The 23,568-nt window shown below is 39.5% G+C and overlaps 1 protein-coding gene and 1 long non-coding RNA gene across 4 annotated transcripts in view; one reads left to right on the forward strand and one right to left on the reverse strand.

The window, feature by feature from the left end:
* Positions 1 to 4,579, reverse strand: part of LOC142849404 (uncharacterized) — a 65,470-nt gene extending 60,891 nt beyond the window's left edge. The window contains exon 1 of one of the 2 annotated variants that reach the window (XR_012910572.1): positions 4,331 to 4,471. This is a non-coding gene — a long non-coding RNA (uncharacterized LOC142849404). Of the gene's footprint in view, positions 1 to 4,330 lie in introns of both variants that reach the window. The other variant, XR_012910573.1, reaches the window with a different exon arrangement.
* Positions 2,594 to 23,568, forward strand: part of Zfhx4 (zinc finger homeobox 4) — a 187,145-nt gene continuing 166,170 nt past the window's right edge. The window contains exon 1 of one of the 2 annotated variants that reach the window (XM_075971456.1): positions 2,594 to 2,929. The gene's annotated coding sequence lies outside the window, so the exon portion shown is untranslated. Of the gene's footprint in view, positions 2,930 to 4,878; positions 5,256 to 23,568 lie in introns of those variants that run through there. The other variant, XM_075971457.1, reaches the window with a different exon arrangement.

Genomic DNA, 23,568 nt, shown 5'->3' on the forward strand with positions numbered 1-23,568 from the left:
GAGAGAGAGAGAGCTGTTTTACAAGAAAGAGATGGGAGTAGGGATGTTGGGACAACTAGCCACCCAAAATTTTAAATCATTTCCCTTGTTTGACATTTGTTGTTTTGGCATTAATGGCACTGATATTATTGATAACCTTTCAAGGAGGGTAAAGAGCAAAAGAAATAAAGAACATGCAAAAGCAATGATCACCTTCCTTGTCCACCATGGCAGAAGTGGACCCTTTCTGCACCTGAACCTGAAACAGACTTATTGTTCTCAGGTGTTTCCTTCATCATCCGCATTTCTCAGTCTGCAATGGCAGGAAATGGTTTTTCCATCAGCCAGCTTGTACACTGAGCCCTCTCCAGCAATGGACTTGATCCTTGCTCATTTGAACCTGAAACTTTCCTCTGCCTTCATTTCCCCATAGTCTCTTGAAAAGTCCACACCTCTTCCCCCATGCAGACACCTCAAATAGTTTTATTATTATGTTTTTAAGCCAGGATGCTTGCTCTCTGGGGTCTTTTTCTGTAAAGAGCAACTCTACATAAAGCATCCTCTGACTTACATGATACAGAAAATTTCAGTTTTTCTCGTGTGTGCCCCGTATTTCCTAGCCCCACTGAGATGCAATGAGAGGCTGCTAGAAAATGCCTGGTGCAGTTGTGCTTGCGACCGTGGGGCTGTAAACAAAATCACTTTAAAATCTTAGAAACCTTTTCACTGTGAATAGATTTCCTTCCAAAGAAGTTCGAAATGGGAGTCTTTGAAGACAGGGAATTCCCCCTACCTTGTGTTAACGTTTAGTCGCCTTGGTTTCTAAAACACTACTACAGGTACCTACTCCAAATTTCTAAAGTGGCCTTGGTTTTTTCTCTTCCTCAAGACCGTATCTAGGTTTTATTCTCTGCCCCAAGCCTCAGCATTTTCATTGCAATGTTAGCCAGTTGCTGAAGGCAAGCAGCTTTCCAGAGATGAGCCTAGGTCTGCTCTTTGGGGAGCTATAATTTCATCGTCCCAGGTGTTTTCATTCGATTTGCATCTGTCCTAGGGTGTAAGGACTATCCACTGATAGGTACAATAGCTTAGGCCCAGAAAGCCATGTTTCCTCTCTCTGAAATCCCAACGCTGTGCAAGAAACCTTTCTATTGGTGTTTGGTGCCTTTGGTTCTAAGGCCTAAAACAAGGTTTTGAAGCAGATCCTGGCAATCCAAAACTTCAAAGGCCTGTCAGCTCAGAGGGGGTTGATGCCTCACCTGTCCAGGAAGCTGGACAGTGCTGGCATTTCCTGTTTGTAACTCATTTGATTTGTTACTCTTACCTTTACTCTGTGGTTCCTGGTTTTTAAACATTACATAAATGGTGTCTACTTGTGACCTCTGGTGTAGCAGTGTATCAAGATGCAGAGTAGCAATATATATGAATTTTCATATATATATTCATATATATCCATTCAGTAGGGGGTATTTAAAAGTATGTCTATTCCGAGTGTTAGTTAATTATCTTCTAATGAAAGTGTCACTCATATTCACATCTGTAATATTGGAAAGAGATAATTAGATTTTCAAATGAGAATCAGCCACCTTAAATTTTGCACAAGAAAATACCAAGTATATTTCACTCTAATGAGATCTGTAGCAGGGTTTTAAAATTCATCATAATGTGCTTCAAGAAAGATAACTCAACAGACTAGAAAGATGAAAGGTTTTCTTCCCTAAGTCTTCTTAAAGCTATTACATTGAACTTATGCGATCTGATAAAATATTCAAGAATATTACATAAAAGCTAGCACTGTACCCCAGTATCAGTCTTACACCCCGGACTTACTCTCATTTGGAAGTTTACTTTAACTAAACTAACCACTTCCATCTCCCTTGCCCTGGGTTTTCTCTATCGCGAATGCGAGTGCCTATGGTTTAAACAGAACGCCTTCGGATCCGAGTGCGGATTCTCCTTTGAAAGAGGCAGGGCTGGTTGGTGTTTGCACACAGGCAGACACTCTTCATTTACATATATCTGCATATTTGCTCAGGCCCCAGCATTTCGCCATTAAAGTGCGTCCGAGTGCAGAGTAGAATAAACTATGTTAGAAAAAAGCTCTTAATTACCCTAGCTTATATTTCTCCTTAAAACTCCCCAGTAAACAAATCTCTGGTCCGATAGTAATTACTTTGCTTCATTTTTTTTTTAAAAAAAAAATCTCAAATGGTTAAAGGGCATTTCTTAGAAACTATTTGTGCTTTATATTCTTTCCTCGGCTTTCTCTTGTGTGTGAGTGTGTGAACGTGTGTGTCTAATGAAGTTTGAGAGTTGTGCGCGGGGGCGCATGGGGTGCGAGCCCCGGAGGTCCCCATCCGCTGTCTCCACAGTCGCCTAGTCCAGGGCTCCAGCCGCAGCGCTGGGAGCCTTGGAAGTCGCGAGGCTCCCGGGCTGCTCTGAGTCCCGGCTGCGCGTCATTTGCAGTCTGGGGAATGTTGATCACCTCACTAATTACACCTCTCTCTCCCCCCCTCCCTCTCCCTCTCCCTCGCTCTCCTCTCTCATTCCCAGAGTGCATATCGGGAATAGACACACAAAGACATGCGCACTCAACTTAATCAGCCATTTTTTTAAACAGGGCTAAAACGATAATAATTAGCAGAATAAAGACATATCGGATTTTCATTTCCTTTCCTCCTTTTCCCAACCCCTTCACAACCAAACAGCGAGACCGCGGTCGGCACATGCTTTAACTCCTCCCGGACCCCCGAGGACCGCTCCGTGCCCCCCACTTTCTGCTCCAGCGTTTTTATTTTCACCCAATAAAGTTCGAGGATTATTTTTTTTATTTTTTTATTTTTTTTTAATGAACCCTCTCGTTTTACTTGGATGTGATCAGCTGTACGTAAAATAAAAGCAAAACAAAAAAGAGGCGAAGATCGAGTAGGAACTGCAGGGGAAATGGAAAGTAAGTTTTTTTCTTTAACTTTTATTGAGTAGTTTGTGTTAAATTTAGGTCGAGTATCGATTATCTTTCCAGCCTGATCTTGCACAATCTTTGATATTTCGCTCCCTCTCTCTCCCTCTCCCTCTCTGTTTCTCTCCCTCTCTGCTCCTAGCTGGCTTGCTCCCGCTCGCCCCAGCACACATTCCCTCATCCCGACTATCTCTTCCGCTCTGCCCCCCTTTTCCATCTATTTCCCCCGTTTTTTGGCTCAAAGGTTTGCTCTGCTGAGGGAGTGAGAAGGCACGGAAGTGGGGGGGTGATTTTCTACTTGGGGGAGGACGTGCTTTTCGGGATTTAACTTTTGGATTAAGTGGCAGATCATCCACTTTCGGCCAGCAGTTTTGTCCTTTTCCCTGTCTTTTCGGGTTCTGCCTTCACCGGGAGCCGGAGACACTCTGGTGGCCGGGCGAAGCTGTCAGCTCCGCAGCGGCGCGGACACTGCCTGGGGTCCCTGCTCGCCTCTCGCCCCTGCACCCCGTTGAGATGACGCTTCTTCGGCACAGATCCTCCGAAAGTTTGGACGTTGGTCGGTGGGGCTTGGAGCCCCCTCTCCTCTCCTCTCCCTCGACCCACCCCTGCACCTTTTTCGGGTTTCTTTTCTTTTCCTTTACCTTCCCCACCCCTTTGCAAGTTCCCGGAGGGAGCTCACTGCGCGGGGCAGCAGCAGGCCGGGGCCGGTGCGCGCGGGGCGCGGGCTCAGGAGGATGGGCGAACGCCGGGCTGGGCTGCAGGTAGACACCGGTCGGCCGAGCCGCGGCGGGCAGAGACAGGCCGGGGCTGCTCTAGGCTGTGCGGGCGCCGCGGACCCTGGCAGGTCCGTTAGGAGGCGGGATCTCCTGGCCTCCGGCTGTGGACCTAGGGGTGGAGGCAGTTTGCCCGGGGCTTGATCGCCGCCCTAAGAGGACACCCGCGGCTGGGGATCAAGAGCCTTTGCTTTCTTTTTTGGTTAAGGGCAAGGGTGTATGTTGTGTGTGCCTGTGTGTGTAAGTGTAAGGGGGCTGTGGCCGACTGTGGGAACTGATTCATTCTTTGCCCCCAACCCCCCACCCCACTCCAGGGTTCCATGTCTGCAAATGAACTTCACCTCCTTAGCTTCAGCCGGCACCACGCGCGCCTTATGGCCAGAGCAGCTAGGCAAGCGAGCAGGGGCTGGAATTCGGCGGGTCTTGTCTTTTTTTTTTCTCCCCCACTTCTTCCTCCCTCCCTTTCCATTCTTTCTACCCTTTTCTATAAGAAAAGAAAATAATAAAAATTCTCATGGAATTGTATAAAAGTTCCTCAGCGATGGCCAAGTTGCAGAAGGTTCCCTATCCAGTCCCCTTCCCCAGAAGACGGTGCACCGGTTTGTATTTCTTTTGTTACCTGTGATCCGGGCGGGGGGCTCCTTGCAACGCTGGGTCTGGGGTCCGGCCCAGATATGAGGCTCCGGCGGTGCCTTCGGCTGTGTCTCCACAGTTCCGTGCGGTCCTGGTGAGGTTTTAGCTACCGTTCGGTGAGACACCCTCCTTGTAGGTACCAAAGGTTCAGATCACAAACACGGACACCCCCCCCTCCAACACACACACACACACACACACACACACACACACACACACCGACCCCTACACACACACACACGCACACACACAAGGAGTCAACACTCACAGACACACATTCGCTCCACTCCCCCCACCTCCAGCCCCCACCTTGCCTTCACTCTCCCCCTCCCCCCAAAGCACACACAGAACAACACCCCCCCCCCCACCAAACAAAAACCCAAAGACAAGTTGAGTGGCTGAAGATGGTGGATTGACACTGACTCAGACAGAGGCAGGTTCACCAGGAAATCTGGCGATCCCGATTTCTGACAGTCGCATTTCCTCCCCTTGACCCCCCCCCCTTTTATTAACTCTGTTCCATGTTTAATCAAGGATCATGTAGATGGCAAAAGGAGAGACAGAGAGACACGGGGGGAGAGAGAGGAGAGAGGAAGAGAGAGAGGGAGAGGAGAGACAAGAGACAGGAGTGTTTTTTTCCCTTTCTTTCTTTCTTTCTTTTTTTTTTTTTTTATTGTGTTCTCCTGGATTTTCAGTGGCTTGATCCCTATAAACGTGGAGTGGTTAAAGCTCATATGTAGTATTATATTTTTAGTTGGGTGGATGGATGGAAGAATCAGGGAGAGGCTGCGGCTGCCGCTGCCTTTTCGGTTGGTGCTTAGATTAAAGCTGAGACTTGGCTGCGATTGGGACGCGACAGTGACACGGGCATCGATCGCTTCCATTGAGAGCAATGCAAAAACACAGCCCGGGTATGTAGCACTCTCCGCTGCCATCCACACTTGCTTTACTTCATATTTACTGACAAAACTGACAGAGCAAGATCCGGCTTTCTTTCTTTCTCTCTTTTTTGCTCTTTTCTCTTTTCTAACTGAAGAATAAGAAGAATGGTGTGTACAGTATTTGTTGGAAAGGATGGGTTTAAATAGAGCAGAAAGGGGATCTTTAGAATTATTTCACTTTTTCTGTGACTGTGCTTTTAGAGTTTTTCTTCTCCACTGAGAAGCATATTAAAGAAATTGAAGATTTTCTTTCCTCGTCTTAAAGAAAATAAAAAGTAAATCCTTAAGGGAATGTTTGATATTATTCAAGGGCTGGAGTTCCAAGCAGCAGGAAGACACACACAAATAAAAGACAGCTCGCCAGCTGTTTTAACCTCTGGCACCTGGCTTCAGTGCAGGGATCATAAGGTCCATACAGTTGTATTTTTAATGGTTTTAATATTTATGGCATAAACTGCGGAGAGCATCGCTGTGTGTTTATTCAATAGCTGGCTGCTCCTGTATTTAAAAAGTAAACTCTTATTCGTCTGTTTTCCTTTTTTTATAGCGATGGAGATAGGGTCAATGAAATATGAGGGTAGTACCATAAATCTGAAAAGTGAAATGTACCCAAGGAACAAAGAAAGGTCAGGTAAACCAGCTGTGTAAGTCACAGCCACAGCACCCACTGTGGGGTGAGGCAGAAACAGAGGCTCTGGCTCTGGGAAGTGAAAGTTGCCCCTTAAAGTTAAAAACAGGCAACCTTGTTGGGCTCTATTGTAATCTTTGGCAGTTTTTGGCAGAGTAGCCCAACTCTGTTCATTAATTGTGAGCTAGTTGGATTATTTTAAAGGTGCTGCAACAGCAAGTGAAAACAGAAAGGAGGCTAAGAAAATTGCTGTTTAATATTGCAGAATTTACTGCTTCCATTCTGACCATGAGCCTAAATTTACACAATGAAATCTGATTATCTCTAATAACAATATTAGATCCTGCACTGGATGGATGAGAATTGAGGTGGTTTTGTTGATTGCAAGGGTTTAATGTTGCATCTCAGGATCTGATGTGGTTTGGCCTCCCTTCCATTAACTGGAAAACCCCTGAGGTTTTACAATTATTTCTTAAAGATAATACATTTAAGATTGCATTGGTAGGCTGAAGAAAAGTCATAAAGGCAAGAAGGGAAGCCCTTAATAACTCTTGAGGTTCAGACATGTTCAGCAGTTAGATTGGCTCTGACTTCACCAAGGGTCGACAATGTGTCATTTCCACGAAGCCAAATTGCCCTCTGCCTATATGATATTAATGTGCAAATCAATATTTCAGGGATTAAATTTCCCTTCTTCATTTTTTATGGTTTCTACCTCAATAAGTCTCAAGTCTATTAGAAGAGGCTGGATGATTTAAAATCTTTCACTGCAGGATGGCTTGTCGTAGTCTTGTTTCCAGGCCATTCGAGGCTTTTCGTTATAAAGACTAAAGGTGCCCTACAGAAGTTGTGAGGCAGTGTAGAGCCAGGGTCAGTAGTGTAAAGCTCTCCTTCGATTAAAGCTGTGATGCATTGGGGATATAATATATGTGTTTGTGCATGGTATATACATTCTGCTGCTTTAAAAATATTATGTTAATCACCTATTGATTTATTTCAAAATCAATTGATGTCCCTTTCTTAGTAGTGATTTGTTCAGCATTCTTGAGGACTGTGTTAATTTTCTGAAACACTATGCATGGATTAGGTTGGTGTGAAAGTATGGAAAGGAAGAGATTTTTCATGTAGCAACGTTTTCCTAAGAAGTACTTCTAGAAATCATCTTTTTTGACAGTGATAATCAAGTGCTGCCATTTACATATATTGTTGTCAAGGCTATCATTGAGTTTTCTAGCTGACTGACTTAGCTGGTGTCTGTTAGATGAGGCCTCCTTCCATCCTTCTGTATGTTTAGTTCCTAGCACTTAGTAGGAACAATACTTCTTGAGACTTTCTTGGAGTAACACAATTATATCAGAAAATAAATGAATTGGTTGGAAAACACAAAGTAGAAATGGGGGAAGGATGGAAATAAAAGACTGTGACTTTATCACATAATCTTCGGAAGGCCTACTGCCTATCATTTGGTCTTGTTTTATAGTCTTAAACCATCTGGACCAAGTTCTGCACAGCTGCAAGAATTTCATATGTGATAGAACATTTTTTCCATTCAGTGTGAAATGTTCCTTCCTAAAAACGTACACCAGACTCGCTTAATTTAGTCTGTTAAAAGGAATGCACATGAAAAAGGACAAAAGGCTCTTTAATCTCTGCAAGCTGTTTGTTTTTCTTAAAGATTCCTGTGTGTTTGGGTTTGAAAAGTCATGTTTATTGAGGAGATGATTCTGAGGTGCGACAGTAGGATAATCTATGGGTTTTGGACTGATGGCCATGCTCTTACCCAATTTGCAGAACTACTTCTTATGCCTGTCAAAACACAGAGTTAATCTATCCTTATTTACAATTAATCTCAATAAAATTAATCTTAACTATGTTTTATTCAGTGGCTTAAAATATCTAATTATATTCAATTAACTGCAGTTATAGTAATTAACATTGCTTAATTGCCTCTGCATATGTTTATGTGAAGCTCATTAGTTGCTGCTGTCTCCTCTTCCCTTTTCTACTTGCTATTTTTGCTGTTGTCAAACCATTTTTTTTTATCTCCCAAGGTTTGACAGTGGCAGTAGAACAGAATCTTCCAAAACACTTTCTGGAAATGAGTGTGATTGCTCTCCTATCTCAGACACTTGTTAGGAGCCTTTTACTACTACTCTAACTGCTACCCCTGTCTTCATTTTCTTAGCCTGGATTTCTAGTACACTCACAGAATGTTTTCTGTCACTGTGGTTAGAAATCTGAGAAGCCGGGTCAGGCTTTGTATTTATAAATGAATGTGTCTGCCTAGGGGCTGTCCCCATAGGCAGTGTGGTTTTTCTGTTTTTGTCTTTTGGGGCTCTCATCGCCCCCCCCCCCACCAAAATCATTCTAAGGGTTAAAGACTTGGCCAAGGTTCAAACTGAGAAGCGCCCAGGGAAAGTGCATGTGAATATGTACAAGTTTCATGTAATTAGTGCTTAATTATATTAACATATGCAAATTGTCAACTTAGAAGCTTGTTGAGCTGGCAAAGATCAGCTAGGCACAATTGCTATATTGTTCAGAAACAATAATGGATTTCAAGTTGGATTGTGGAAACACATAACTAGCTATCTAATTTAACTCATACCATGGTGAAATTTCATTAGTCTCCATGGAAACTGGTTTAATTGTGCTGACTAATGTTCTGGGCTGCAGAATGTCCTAAAAAGAAATTGTTGTTTGCCTAATCCACCTTACAATGACACTTGTTTGTACATGTTTCCCTTGTGTGGGAATTTGCATATGCAAATAAATAGTTTCTCTGCCCCATTTGTCATGGCTGTTCATTACCCATGAAGAGGACATTGTTACTCGGCTGTTACTGAGTCTCCCAAGACTGGAATAGTGTCAACCAGTCCAGCTACATTCTTTCATAATTTGTTTCTGATTAATAGATCAGAGTGAGTCTCATTCTCTTTGGGCATCTGCAAGGCAAGGTCAGTCTCTAACAAAACAGAGTTTCTGCAGTAACTGAAGGACTTTGTCTTCTGCCTCTGCCTTCTGCCTTTTTCACCCATTGGTTGGCAGAATGATATTTAAAATAATGTGTTCTTGTTCAAAGAATGTCTCTACTAATAACCACTAGTTTCCTAAAGCAAAAAGATGAGGAAAGAAGGGAGATTCTGTTATTAGAATATTAATCCTGTTTTTGACAGAAAGGTAAACTGATATAATTGCTTTTCAGTTGAAGGCATGGGGGTTTATACAAGTGTGAAAGCATCGGAAAAGGATTAGCATTTTTTTGCATAATGAAAAGCTGTGTTGAATAGGGATCCAAATGGTTGACTGAATGACTAAGATGAAAGGAAGATGAAAATGCAGGCTTCTCTTTATGTCTATGTTCTGCTCTCTCCAAAGTTATGTTTGTCCAAGTCACGGGCAAACAAGCAGTGCCTCAGATTTCAGCAACTTTCTTAGATGCCTTGAGTTTTCATCATGATTGAGAAGATATGGATGAAGAGAGTTCGAGCTAGTATATCAGCAGAGGTCTGTATGTAGATGGCTTTAAGAAACAAATCGGCGTAGCCAAATATTGACTAGTGAGTATCAAGAATTCGCAGCACTTTGCTAGCAAGAATAGTGATTTTAGGAGAAGCCAGTGGTATGGCATGAGTGTTAAGGTCATCTAATTACTGACCTTATAGTGTACTAGCTCCTGTTGATAAGGAATAACTACCTCAGTTGACAGAACACTTCACTGGGGGCAGAGTGGTGTATTCTACCTTTTGGTAATGTTAAGTGTTAAGTGGCCTATTCAGCTTTTGTAAATTAAGAAGGGATAGCAAATGAGAATGCAAAGTTGTCTTCTTAGGCTTTAATTCATAAAGTTCTGAATGCAATCTTTTGGTTAGTTCATAGGTGTACTCTGTGTTTATTTTAAATTGGTGTTTTGAAAGATGTCTAGGAGCTGGACGCTCACTTGGAGATTTGCAGTTGGGTTTTTTCTTGTACTACTTAGAGGTATAATTGCTTATAGTTGACAATATAAACAGGTTTCTTGATGAAGTTTCTTCATAATGAGGGTAATGAGAATACCTACCACGTGTTGAGACACCTTCAAAGGTTAGAATGGGTTCTTTTGCATGCATGTAAAACAAGAGCAGAATAGATCATTATTTGCATACATTTTGTATAAAATGTATACATTTTATGAAAGCTCTTTCCAATTTGGAGTCACCCCAAATGATCCATGGGGTTTCTGGGAAGGGTGCCCCAGAGCAGAGCTGGAAGACTCCACCAGATATTCTCCTAGCTAGTCTGTGGCCAGGCAGCAGAACTTCCGTTTGTGCCATCACTTTAGGGGTTCAGTTGCTTGGGTTTTGTTATGAAGGTTATGTGGAAACTTGAGAAATCAAAAGTGTTTTCTTGTAAATGAAAGTATCCAGGTTGCCTCTTGAGTACAGCATATTGTAAATGGAAAGTGTTTGATCTTTGTTATAAAGTCACCCAACTTCTTTACTAGAGTCCTTTTTAAAATTTGTCAAGAAATTCTAGATTGTTTCAGAAACTTTTATGGTTAATTTTATGATATGCTTGAAAAAAGGTCTTAAAAGAACAAAAAATCCACATGGAGGCTATTTTTTACATGAATAAGGGTTTATTAAGGTATTTCCATAAGAAAAATGTGTTAATTTAAAAAATAAATTCATTTATATTTTAAGACATTGTTAAGCAGGCACCATGTGTTGTAACTGGCAGCGTTCCAGCCACCATGGATGCGGATCACACGTGGGTTAATAGTAGCTTATGTGATGTCTGCATTCTTAGGAACGGGGCAAAAGCCCAGGCTATTCTGATATCAGGATTGCAAGAATCAGACAGAGCAGAATATATGTTTATATGTGAACAGATGGACACATGTGAGAACTGAAAGTGCACAATTTCTTCTGGCACTTGTTTTCCTTATCCCTGACAACATAACCAAAATCTGAGTCTACTCCTGGTCTTTGATGGCTTAGGAAAAAATGGGCTTTTAAGGAGAGCTCGGTGGCATTATTTCCTTGCATGAGGATTGGGCTCCTTGCGATCTGCTGGAGTTGATATTGTGTTAATTCCCTCATTTTCAGAGGTTCACAAGTTGCCTTGGAAGTTTGATATGGTTTCACAATTGACATACAATCCTCAGGTCAGAAATGGCTGTTCTCCACTCCCCTACTCAACGGGCTGTGAGTGAAATGGGATACTTGCCACAGAGGAATTTTTGAATATATGCATGGCATGTAAAAATAGCTTTGGCACTAAAGTCATGTTTGGCAAGAGAGATCCCTAATATAATTGTCCACTTTAGCATTCTAGATTTAAAAACAATAAATAAACAAATAGTAACAAATGGAGTAAATTGACTTGGTGCTTATGTCAGAGTGCCCTAATGCGCCAAGCAAACTTCATTAGGTGTTTTGGTCTACAAGGAGGCTGGCATAGATGTATCTAATGCTCCTGTCTGATGCCTGTCTGTCCTGGGGACACAGGACTGCTCAGCGGTAACTGTGTAACACATAGTCTAGCACGTGTCACTAAAAACAAGCTTTATTGATAGTGCTCTGTCCTTGTTATTAAACCAGAAAACATTCATGAATATTTACTTAGATCTAAATAATTTTAACAAAAATTGACTTTTGTGTTAAAATATGCATTTTATAACTGTCCATAAAGCCCTTTTTCTTCACTCTAAAGAGAAGGGACACTCATTGCCATAACACCATTAAAAAAAAAACAAAAATTTACACTCTATTGTTTGTAACTTGCTGTATTCTTAAAAAGAAAACAAAATAAAATTTTGAAGAAGATTTTGGAGAATCATAAAATTTGCTTATGTAGAAAAATGACCTGAGAAAATCCTAATAGTGATAGGTTAATCTTTCCTCCCAGGATATTTTCATGAAACCTGTCTTCTCTGAATTTCAGTTTGTAGAACTTAAAAAAAAAAAGCGATAAACTTAGGAATGATGTAATTTGTACTTACTTATGACTTCCTGAATCTATTAAATGAGTTGTTTTGTTTTAGCAGATAAAATTGTGTTTCATTATTGATAACATTTCTATTCCATTATCATGCAAACACACACACACACACACACACACACACACACACACACACACACCTGTTCTTTTTCTAATTGAATGCTTCTCTTTGCTCCGTAGATATGCTCAATAACAAACTGAAAATTTTCTCCCAAAAGCTAAATGTCCTTCTTTTCTAAGAAGTGGTCAAAATAAGCTCTGTAGAAAGAAAAGCAAGGAAGTTGTTGAGACCACCAAAAACTTTAAAGACTCAATACTCAGAGAACAGCCTTCTATCCATTCAGTTCAGGTCAGTTGGCGCCTTTGGAGAATTGGAAGTGAGTTCGTGAGAAGTTATTAACTTAGCCAGCATGCCAGGAGAGTTGGAAGACAAGAACTCAATTCCACCATTCAAGGATTGGTGCTTGCCCCAGTGTCTTGTATGTTTGGGAAAGGGACTGTTGCATGATTGAAAGTTGCCGGGCAGCCTCCCAGCACTGTGACATGCTTTTGTGTTAAGTAACAGGTTAGTCTAGGTGCTCTGAATGGCCAAGAAGAGTCTATGTTTCATAAAAATACAGATGATCTCAGTGACTTAAAATGCATCTTTAATAATCATGGACATGGTATGAACAAGGAGAAACTTTCCGTTCTCTGTGTGGAAAGCAAATGAGGGCAAGGTTGTGAAGTTTTGGGGGCAGCAGAATATACATAAAGAATGCACATAATTCAAGCCAGCCCACCCTTTCATTCTGTTTACTTTGGATTCACTCACTTTCTTTTTCAGTAAGTTTGTTTTATTCACACTTAAGTTTTAGATGAGAGTCTACTTAAGTTTTTAGCAATCTAATGACCCATAGACATCGTGTCTGTTAAAAGCTGTCATGATGAATTTGGATGAATAATTGACCTTGTCCAAGTGTTTAATCTTTGTAAGCCTCAGTGTCCTACTTTGTGTCTCCGGGTTTGCCGGACGTAAGTGTCATGAACTGCAAAGTAAGTCAGCGTGAGGTGACATGATCTGTGGGCACTATGGCCATGCATGGCTCTTCTTTAATAGCTGATATTAATGTAATATTTGGATGGTGAGTGTTTGATAATGTAAATCTACAAGGATCTGCGTAGAGTGGTTCCTCTCCCTGATAAGAAGAGATAAGAATTAGGCAATGAGTACGTCTAAGAAGTAGGGAAGGATATAAGAGCCTTCTCACATCCTTTTCTCCTTGGCAGCTCTCTGGATGACATCTAGCTTGGCAGGTGGCTCTTTCTCCACACCATTATCTCCCACTCCATCATGGCAACTTGTTTAGTTATGAGGACTTCTAGATATTTAATGCATTTCTGGTTCGTCATTTTTCTGCAAAGCAAATTAGGACAGAAACAGTTTTAAAATAATTCAAATCTTGGTCAATCTACATGAACTCAAGAGTCCTGGCTGTCCATTAAATATAATAATAGAAAAGACCACAAAGCTCACCTCAGTGTTGCAGTGAACTCAATCTATTGAGAGCCTGTGAATTAGAGAGGGGGCTTTCCAAAACTGGCTTACAAGCCATTGAAACATTTTTTCTACGTATTTGTTAGTAAGAGATTTTGATATTTCATGAAATGAATATCAGTCATTCTGTTCCTGGGTGACCTATTAACCAAAATTTCTATCATCCTAGAGGAAAAAAATTTAGTTTCATGTATACATATATGTAAATGTCTACAGAATCATTAAATCATTTTGAGGAATTTTTTTAGTCAAGTTATTAGCATCCACTTGGCTTAACTCTTAGGGTTAATAAAAGAGCTTTGCCTTTTTACAATAATGCATTATTTGATGAAGGATTGTCCAGTTTCAAAGATGATAGATTGTCTAAAAGTTAATAAATATATAAATGTAACATTTGGGACCATCTATAAACTGAAACATGTTTTTTTGTTACAGCTTTCAAAATAATTTAATTCCTAATTTACACATGCAACTATTGTTTATATTTTTTATGAAAATAAAAGAGGCCAGGGATTGTATGTGCTGAAGAGTTCTTCAGATAAACTGCAGCCTCTATGGGCCAGTGCTCACACTCTTTAGCTGCTGCATCTACAGTGGTGGACTTATGATTGGCAACTTCTTGGAGCTCATGCTGCTGAGTGACTTACTGATTATCAAAAGCCCACACTGACAATTTCAGTTTATTATGCTAGCAGATTTTGCTCCCCCTATCCACTAGGTACCGTAAAGAAATGGGAAAAAATTTAAATTGGTTGTTCCTTTTCTGAAAAATTTCCTCAGGGAAAATGTTTAGGGCAATGTACATAAGTATTTATATTAGAGAGCTAGATTGTTGTAGTCAGGAGGGAAAGGGCGGAATTCCCTTTTCAGCTGATAAGGAAACGGAAGCTCATAGAAATTTCTTGGAAAAATCACATAATTCAGAGTAGATGAGAAGATTGTGTGTGTGTGTGTGTGTGTGTGTGTGTGTGTGTGTGTGTGTGTGTGAAGAATGTGACCCGTGCAATGCATTTTTCATTTTAAGTGGTTTAGCTTTTTCTTTTTCGTAAATTTCTGTGTTCTGCATATGAGAATCATTTACATTTCTGTCCCCTCTCGTGTGTGTGTGTTTCTTAGTTTTAAAAGTGTTGTTTGGTTGTTTGTTTGGTTGGTCTGCTTGTTAGTTGGTTTGGTGTTTGAATGGTTTGGTGTGAAAGCCAAAATCATTGGTTTGCAGGTGTCTGAGTCCTGTGCTAACTCATAACTGACTGGGCTGAGTTTATAGCTGAGAGAATAGAGATAGGGTCACAATAGTCTAAAAGGTGGAAAGTTGTAAGAAAAGTGGACAGGGATGTTTCCTTCTCTGAAAGAAGCAGGCTACCAATTGGTTAAGAATCATTCTGGTGTGCCAGAAGTCCCTGGTCTTAGAGCACTGGTTAAGTATTCATTGTCAACAAGAAAGTCATGGACAGCACTTAATGTGGCTCACCTCTGATTTACTTAGAAAGCTCACACAAGCACTTGGCTTTGTTCTTGCTGTAAGAAGGGGACCGATGCCAATAAGAGCTCCTTACATGGTCCAAGAGCGAACAGCATTTTACCTCAAAGACTGACCTCCTTTCTTATGGTCTGTTATGGGAGAATGGCCAATGATTGGCTGTGTATCTTCAGAGGATAGGAGAAAAGAGGTTATGACAAGAATCCAGTGTATAAATCTTACAGTATATGTACCAAAATCTTGACCCTCAACTGGCATCTTCCTAGGCCTGTAGGTAGAGGTATTATTGGTAAAGCAAACGTTTGCCTTTCAAATATCCTGAAGAGTTTCACATTTAATAATAACTGAAAAATGTTGCCTCTTTCTAATTGAAAAATATGACAATGTCATTGAAAACCTAGTTTTGACAGTCCCTTATCCCACTGAAATGAATAGATATTTAATACCACAAAGAGAGTACGAATAAACTAGGTGCACCATGGAGTAGAATTGGAGAAGAGGACTGTCCTACCCACAGATTAGTCATGTTTATCTGAGGAGGTTCAATTATATTACTTAACAAATGATGCTCTACTCCAGCTGCTCATGTTGAGGACAGAAAAGGTATTGAAATGACAGCTTGACTGTCTGGTGTGTACTGACCAGACGTTTAGTGGCGACTTAATCACCCCCCAGAGTAACATGTGGATCACACTAATGTTTCCCTACCACAAATCCAGTTCACATTCAGCTCCCTTATCTCCTTTGATGGAGTTGGTTTCTTAGTACCTACGGAGCATATATCTACACACACACACAATTTTTTCCCTCAAAATTTCACTATGGCATCTCAAAGTGCCGTATTAGAGATGGTGATGAGAGTTCATGGTATATTTTAGATAAAGGTGGACAATCACATCAGAACCATCAGCTTGCTTGTCATGGCATGAGTAAAGATGTCAGGACCAATGAGTGTATGAGCACAGAGGGGCAATGGGCTTTTGGAGGGACACATATTTTTTTTTGTACTGGAAGCCAACCATGGCTTAGATTTGGCTCCAGGGAAAGATTGGGATTAGACAACAGTGTATACAAATCCTTAGCATAACACAATGTGTTGGTGAAATGTGGACTATTTGAGCTAGGATTGACACAGTTCTCGACATGTGCTTTAGACATCAGCTGGGAAACTAGGAAATTTCCAAGGCATATGTCACGTATAGGGTTATCAGTTTAGGCCACACTGAAGCTACAGGTTTGAGATAGCATCAATTGAAAGACTTATTTCTCACGTGCTACACTTGCATACAATATGCCCAACATATATACTTGGCCTTTAAATTTAGCCTCATTAAAAGAATTTCAAACTTCTATCTAAAATCTATGTAGGGAAATAGTATTTGCATATACAGAGATAGCACTCAAGTATAAAATGCTTTTCACATTAGAGTAAAGGTTAATAATTTCAATAACAATTCTGACAATGGAATACTTGTGACATAACTGCACATAGACAAATTCAAGAAGCTAAATTTTATATACACAGAGTTTTTTCTGAAACATTAATTGAAAAGTAAGAGGTTTTCTTTTTTTTTTTTTTACACAAGTTCTTATCTTTGAAAGCACAATCCTAGCAGACTTATTTCACTTTGGGCCCAGCTAACTGTTCTCTTTCAGCTGATGTACCCATACAACCTTTTCTTGTTTAATTCTACTGATTCACAACGTTAAAGTGAAACAATCTGATACCTGCTTCCTGCCCTCTGAATATCTGTCATCAAAGACACTGACTAGATTCTCCCCTAGCTCTTTAGCTGTTTTAAATGTATAATTATCATTGCACGTCATTTGATAGCTGCACTAATTGCTGCCAACTATTGTCTGTTTGCACTTAATGCTGAAACCTGATCAACATCCTGCTTTGGTTGATGTTTGATGGTAAACTTTAATTAACTCTTATTGTGTTGAAGAAGAGTTCAGGCTTGGTGTTAACTAATCATTTACCTTCATTATGTCCTGACAGCTCCACTTGCCCTTGGTCCTAATAGATGAACCAGTCAGTAAACAAATCTGCAAACCCCATTTCTCCTGTTGTTCCACTCTGATGTTTCCCTACTTAACGTGTACGCTAACTGGGGCCAGATAATTTTTTTTAGTTGGCTTTGTATCTCCAGTACTTCAGACATTCATCTTAGATTTCTTCTTCATGCTGGACAATTTCATTTTAATAGAAACTGTAGATTTGAGCTAACATTACTTCTTCAGCATGGTCCTGGGAACATGCATCTTTTGAATCAATACCATTAAGCTTGTCTCCTGTTGGAATTCTTGTAATTATTTTTCCTGAAATACTTTTCCTGTAATGATATTGAAGTTAAAGCAATCAGGTTACCAGCAGATCATGTAAAATTCAACTCAAAATTGCTGGTTGCTTGATTTTAATTTGTTTGACATCAAGTTTGTTTGAAAAGGGATAATATGTGGGTAAACCAAGGAGCTTATAATTATGGTTGACATTTGTTTGTTTATAATGAAATCTAATTAAACTTCATAGGTTTAAAACACAAAAGTTAATTACCGAATTGCTCACTCCACTGCTGGGCAGCAGTCAAATCAACTTTTAGGGGAAAGACAGAGGGAGAGAAGGAGAAAGGCTGGAAAGGAGGGAGGGAAGAGAGCTCACAGACAAAAGGCTCTGCAACATAGAAATAAAATAACAGGCTAATCTTAGTGATCAAGCATAAATTTGCCAAGATTTCATCTAGAAGAACACTTGGCATTTTGCTTATGTTCCCAATTATGTTAGTCCTAATGTGGTTTTTTAATATAAAGTAATTTAAAATATTTACATGGAATATAAAAACAGTTGCATTTGGGAGACTCTCAGAATACTATAGAGCAAAAGCCACTTGGTAGTGATTTAAAAAATTATTCATATAACTTTCTTTGTTAAAACTATGTGAAATTATGTAAAAACATTGAAGTCATTGCTCAGGAAATAGGAATGTTTGCTGGAATACCTAAACTGTGATTAGTATTATGAAGGTAATTATGGTTGGTTTCGCCTGCAAGGAATGCCTTTCTAGTATACTTAACATTAGTGCATTATTGTTATATTGATAGGAATAGTGAAACACAAATAATCATAAAATTATCTTTTCCCTTTAAATATTTTTATGTGACTAGATATAGAAGGAAAAACACAGATATGCATTAGAGAATATTGTCATTATACTGTGTGTGATAATATATGCGATAATGCTAGTCAACCTTTCGTCATCAGACATTCTACAGTTAAAGTTGCATTACTTATGTCAATTAGGATCAATTTTTAAATATTCTTCTAATTATTAGCACTGCTCTGATCTAGATAATCGGGTTGTTTTGAGTGAGGGAAGTTAGCCAATTAATTTTTAAAACGGACAACACAGGTGCAGGAAAGACATGGTAGCTGTGCTTTATACATTTCCAAGACATTGTTGAAGAGCCTATGTTTTCCTCCAAGGAAACTGAAATGATTCCACATTATAGCTTCATTTTTATGTGTTAGGCACTTGAACTTTCCAGTATGATAGGAGCATCAGGGAGGGACCTGAGAAGGAAGACTAATTAGTTCCCTATTATGATGCTTTGAAGTCGAGAGGGACTGTCACAATGTTGTACTGCTTCCGGGCTATATGTTTCAGTGTACTTTAACACAATCCCTCACTGAGTTTTAGATTTATGTATTATTTAGGGAAGAGTTATCCAAAAGATCAATTAGGGCTAACCGTACTTTGCGATGAGGAGAAAAGAGAGAGGTGCTGAATACTTATGTGTGACTGGGTCACTGGCATGATTTGGTCCCTTTCTTTTCTTTAGATGAAGAAAAGGGCAGTTTAGTCTCTAAGTATTGGCAAATATCGCCTTTCCAGTAATACTGTAGCTGATTAAACCCTTTTACCCTTTAATGAAGCAATCACCAAATAGTCTGAGTGTCAGCTGGAATACTAGCAAAACAGTATATATATATTTTTTAAAAAAACAGAAAAAGGCACAGGACATAATTGCAGTTTGTGTCCTTACCTCACACCAATGCAAACTATTCATTTTCAATTAAAATGAATAAGAAAATTAGAAATCAACTCTATTGGTTGAAATTACCCAAGTTTGTTTCCAGGAGTAGCTAAAGTGTTGGATCCATCTTGCCCACTGATTATGAAATTTTCCTGAAGCAAACAAATAAAATGAGTCATATAATAGCATAATTTGGTTTAAAGAGGGACTATTGATTCCTCTGTAAGCAAAGTAGCTGGAGTTTGATTAAAGTTGTAAAGAAAACTGAGTAAAATTCCTGTTTCCCACAACTAATCTAATTAAGAACTATTGGACTTAGTGGAAAAGTATGCCTCTCCTCATTTGCTCCACGGCACACATGTTTGATGCTATGTAATTGTCGCATAACTTCCATGTAGATTTAGTGATCTGAGAGGGAAGGAGGGGAAAGGAGACTCGGAAAGAAGAAGGGAAAGAAAGAAAGAATCAAAGAGGGAGAAAAGATGCTTCAGCCACAAGGGTCCTATTTATAGAGAGGGGAACCAATCTGCCCTGAATTGCTCATTTAGATTTTAATGAGAAAAATGAGAGAGAAACAAGGAAAAATGACTTAGTTGAGTCACACACGCATACTTGTCTTTGTAAACTTTCCCTTCTTAAAAATGTGCTTGTTCTAAGCGCTGAATATATTTGGTTACATCCTTCTATTCAAACTTAATTACCTTCTCCCCTTTGTCATGACATGGGTGGAAAGTTTTTGCCGTGTCAGGAGAGGTCGTCACACATTCTTTTGCAGTTCGCTTCATTAATTCCTTCTTGCAGAAGCATTCTCTCTCGTGCTGGGAAGGTAGAAGGGTGTAACAGCAGAGCCCTGAAGCATCAGCAGGAAGCTCTAAGCTGGTTAATGCAGTATAATTGTCTGGACATAGACTGGTCTTTGTTTCTGTGGTTCACTCCGAATCAGCTGTAATTAACTCCAGAGTGTTTCCAGATTGCCAGCAAAGAAAAATTACAGCTTTTCTGTTTTAAATTGTAAAGCTCACAAACATTAACTATGGAGATTGCTTTTACTTTGATATATTTCTGTCCTGCAAGAGAAAAAAAGCTTACTTCACTACCCCATCCCACCTCGAAAAATGTGCTTTCGCGAAGTTACTTGATTTAGTGTCTGTTGGAACATAATGGCCTTTAATCGTTGGGTTTGAAACCGTTTCACTTAGTATTTTCAATCTTTGGCCACTCCTTTTGCTAATATTTTTAATATTGAAATGGGAAAGAAGTTAGGCATTCCTTTTTTTCTGAAATACTAAACACCCAACTAAAATAAGCAAATTGCAATGAAGGCTGCCTCACAGAACAGCATCTTCAAGTCTGGGAATCAAATATGTCCCCTGATGTAATCGGAGCTTTCATCCAGGTATGTCACTGGTGTTCTGATCTATCAAAAAGAGCCGATGAGGAAAAGACAGACCATGTCACTACCTCCTTCCTGTGGTGAGTGAGCCACACCCTTTTCCATCTCCAGTTCAGTGGTTTGTAATTATGGATTTCAGTATGGATAAAAATGAAGTAGCACTGTGAACTAATAAGGCCCAGCACACAAAAGATCTGTCAGCAACTGAAGCAAAAAAAAAAAAAAAGGACTGGCCAAAAATCTTTTTTTTTCTTTCTTCTGAATTTAACAATGAGGAATTTAAGCCTCAATGTGGCTTTAGCAAGCAAAGAAAAGAAGCTCTTGGTGTCTGCATAATACCACTTTGATGGATTTTTTTTTCATCAGTTCTCTGTACGTGGCAACAAATAAACAAGTATAATTATACTTGTGAAGGCCTATTCATTGCTTTGTCAGGATTAGATATATGTGCCGTTTTCACACTGCGCCTCTCTTTTGTCTTTGCCTAACTCACTATGACATATTGATAGAGGATTTGGAATGGGGAAAAGGCCACAGCAGAGACAGTGATGACCTTTTGGAAACTTGATATAATTCAAGCATTTTTATTTATTTTCCTCTTCTTTTTTTTTTGTCTCCAAATTTGTAACTTGTTACCAAATTCTCTTGTAAGCAGACAACTTTTAACCCATTTCAGTTGGAGTAAATAAAGACCCAGAGTGTCAGGAGGCAGCCGGAGAGCAGAGGAAAATAAAAACAATAGCGAAGGGGTGCCCTGCCCTCCTTTCCCGGCTCTTAGCAGAGTGGCTAACCTAGCATTCTTTCCCCATTATTCTGGCCGCTTGATCAGATCACGGTCTTTTTAATCATTTCACAAACACTGTCTCACTGGACCGTAGAAGAGGGCTGGGGCAGCCTCAATTAAAAAGCAGAGGTAAAACTGGCCTCTGATTTTGGGTTCTAATGGGAACTCGGAGTGGTGAAGGCAAAGGCATTCTCCTATTGTGCAGGAAGTACCCCCTTTCATGAGAGGGACTCCTCTTAGGTGGATTTGGGCATTTAGCAGAGCAGAATTTAGGAAGCAGTGACTGCAGATGACAGCAAAGCAGAAGGAGAGAGGAAAAAAAAAGTTCTTTTCTGCATATTGTCTCCTGCTCCTGAAAACAGTATTTGACATGATCAAAGTCAATGATCTTGTGAATTCCCGAGAGTACCAAAATCCGTGTACATTCTAAGCAGACCAGCAGGTATGTATTGTTCTAAATTTAGCATAAAAGTTAGAGCAGGTTTCTCTGAGGAATTTTCTGAGGACTTGTGTGATTTTTTAAACAGGCTATTTGGTATTAGAGACTAGAAATTGGTGATGATTAGATAGAAAGTAGCTTTGATGGTGAAGAAACTTATATAATCTGTTGCGCAGTCATTTGGGAATGATTCGATGGTTTAAGTTAAATGGTTGCCTTTGTGGTCTTCATACTGGGGTTTTTATAAAGCTAGCACAAGTTATATGAGTTCTGTTGGTAAAAGAAAAGCTTCATTTGGCATTGATGAGAATGAATAACTCGTCATCATATTTAGTGCCATGCAGCATACTAATCTAAGTAACCTTTTAACCAAAACAGAAGGGACCTATCAGAATACACTAACAAATCTTGCTGCGGTGAAAGTCAATAGCTACATAAAAATATTAAATCTGGTAATATGTTGCTCTCTATGTCAATGTAGATAGCTTTGTCGTTGTTGATTTTAGAAATGTAAATTTGACTGTATAGAAGACTTACATGTGTGACCTGGTTTCTGATGAATGAGTATGCCTCTTTTTGAGATGGAATTGATAGGTACTTTGATACAAAATTGTGTAGTACTACAAGAAAATACATCATAGTAAATTTCTGATATGAATTCCTCTAACATAGTTTCTGTACCTTTTACTTCTGCCCCTTTTCATATAAAGTGAGAAAATGGGATCTATTTTATGTAGAGAAAGTTTGAGATGATCCGTTTTAGAGCCCATGTGGCATTTGAGGTGTATTCAGAACATATGTAATAATCCTAGCATGTGTCCTCCTTGTGAGTTAAGAACTGTGGTAAGGATGAAAATAAAATGAAATTCAAGTGATAACAATAATTTTATTATCGTTATAATAATTAACATAATAATTATTATAGTTCAGAAACTCATAAATCTCTCCAATGTTTAGTACCTTTCTTACTCTTTGGAGTACAGAAAACCAGTTCCATATAGATCTATGTATAAACCAAGTCTGATCATTGAGGCAAAGATCATCTGGGTTCCTGGAACTTCCTGTTTAATCTACTAATCTAATAGCATCATTGCTTTCATTCCAAATATTTAGCCTCTGCTTGCCCTCCTCATGTTTTTCAGATCAGTTCATCAGTGTATTGTATTTTAGGCATTTTGGTTGCCTTCAGTCTGTATACATTATGCAGAATCAGTACATGGGAAGGTAAACATTAATGTTTGTGGAATAATTAGAAAACTATAGGCTTTTATGCTTATTATGATCAAATCATTTCGGAGATTTTTTTAAAAGCCACATGCATGCCATGAAAATAATTAACCTGCATCTCATCCATGATTAAAATTACACACTAAGCTTGGTGATGTTTGCCCCATAAGCAATTAGAGTGTCATTTTAACCATCTCAGATACCAAAACGAATCTTGATTTTGTCATCAATCTGTGACGATCATTTTATGTATTATAAGCTTATCACTTCCTTCTTGACTTGGCTGACAAGATTAGATTTGATTACAGTAAGGGCATTACTGATATAGCCTTAATATTTAGTACGCCTGTGACCTTCAATGACATCTACCTTCTAAAAGAACTTTTTGAAAGGAATTTCTAAAATGCTCCATAGAATAGGTGAGCCCAATCTTCTCTTTCCTTTTTGTCATTGCTCTTGGCCACTGTGTACGCTGCATCAGCATGCAGGGGTGGAAGAGGTATCAGGACAGAGATTCAGACTATCTGCAAGAACAGATGTAATTTGCAGTGTAATATGGAGCACCCAGTTTTCTTGTTTCGGAAATCTGTCATGATGTGTGAGCGCTTTGATTCTTTTAAAGTAAGGGACTGTTCACCTTGAAGTTATGGGTCCCTTCGATTTTTAGATTTGAAAGGTTTGCTTACCTGCTTCAAAAAATCAAGACACTGTCTATGTCATAGGCCAAAAATAAACACCCAAGTTTCAGCTGTTGTGTACAGTGCCATCGTTCTGCAAACGA

Source organism: Microtus pennsylvanicus, chromosome 5 (genome assembly GCF_037038515.1).
Source record: "Microtus pennsylvanicus isolate mMicPen1 chromosome 5, mMicPen1.hap1, whole genome shotgun sequence".
Taxonomy (NCBI): Eukaryota; Metazoa; Chordata; class Mammalia; order Rodentia; family Cricetidae; genus Microtus; species Microtus pennsylvanicus.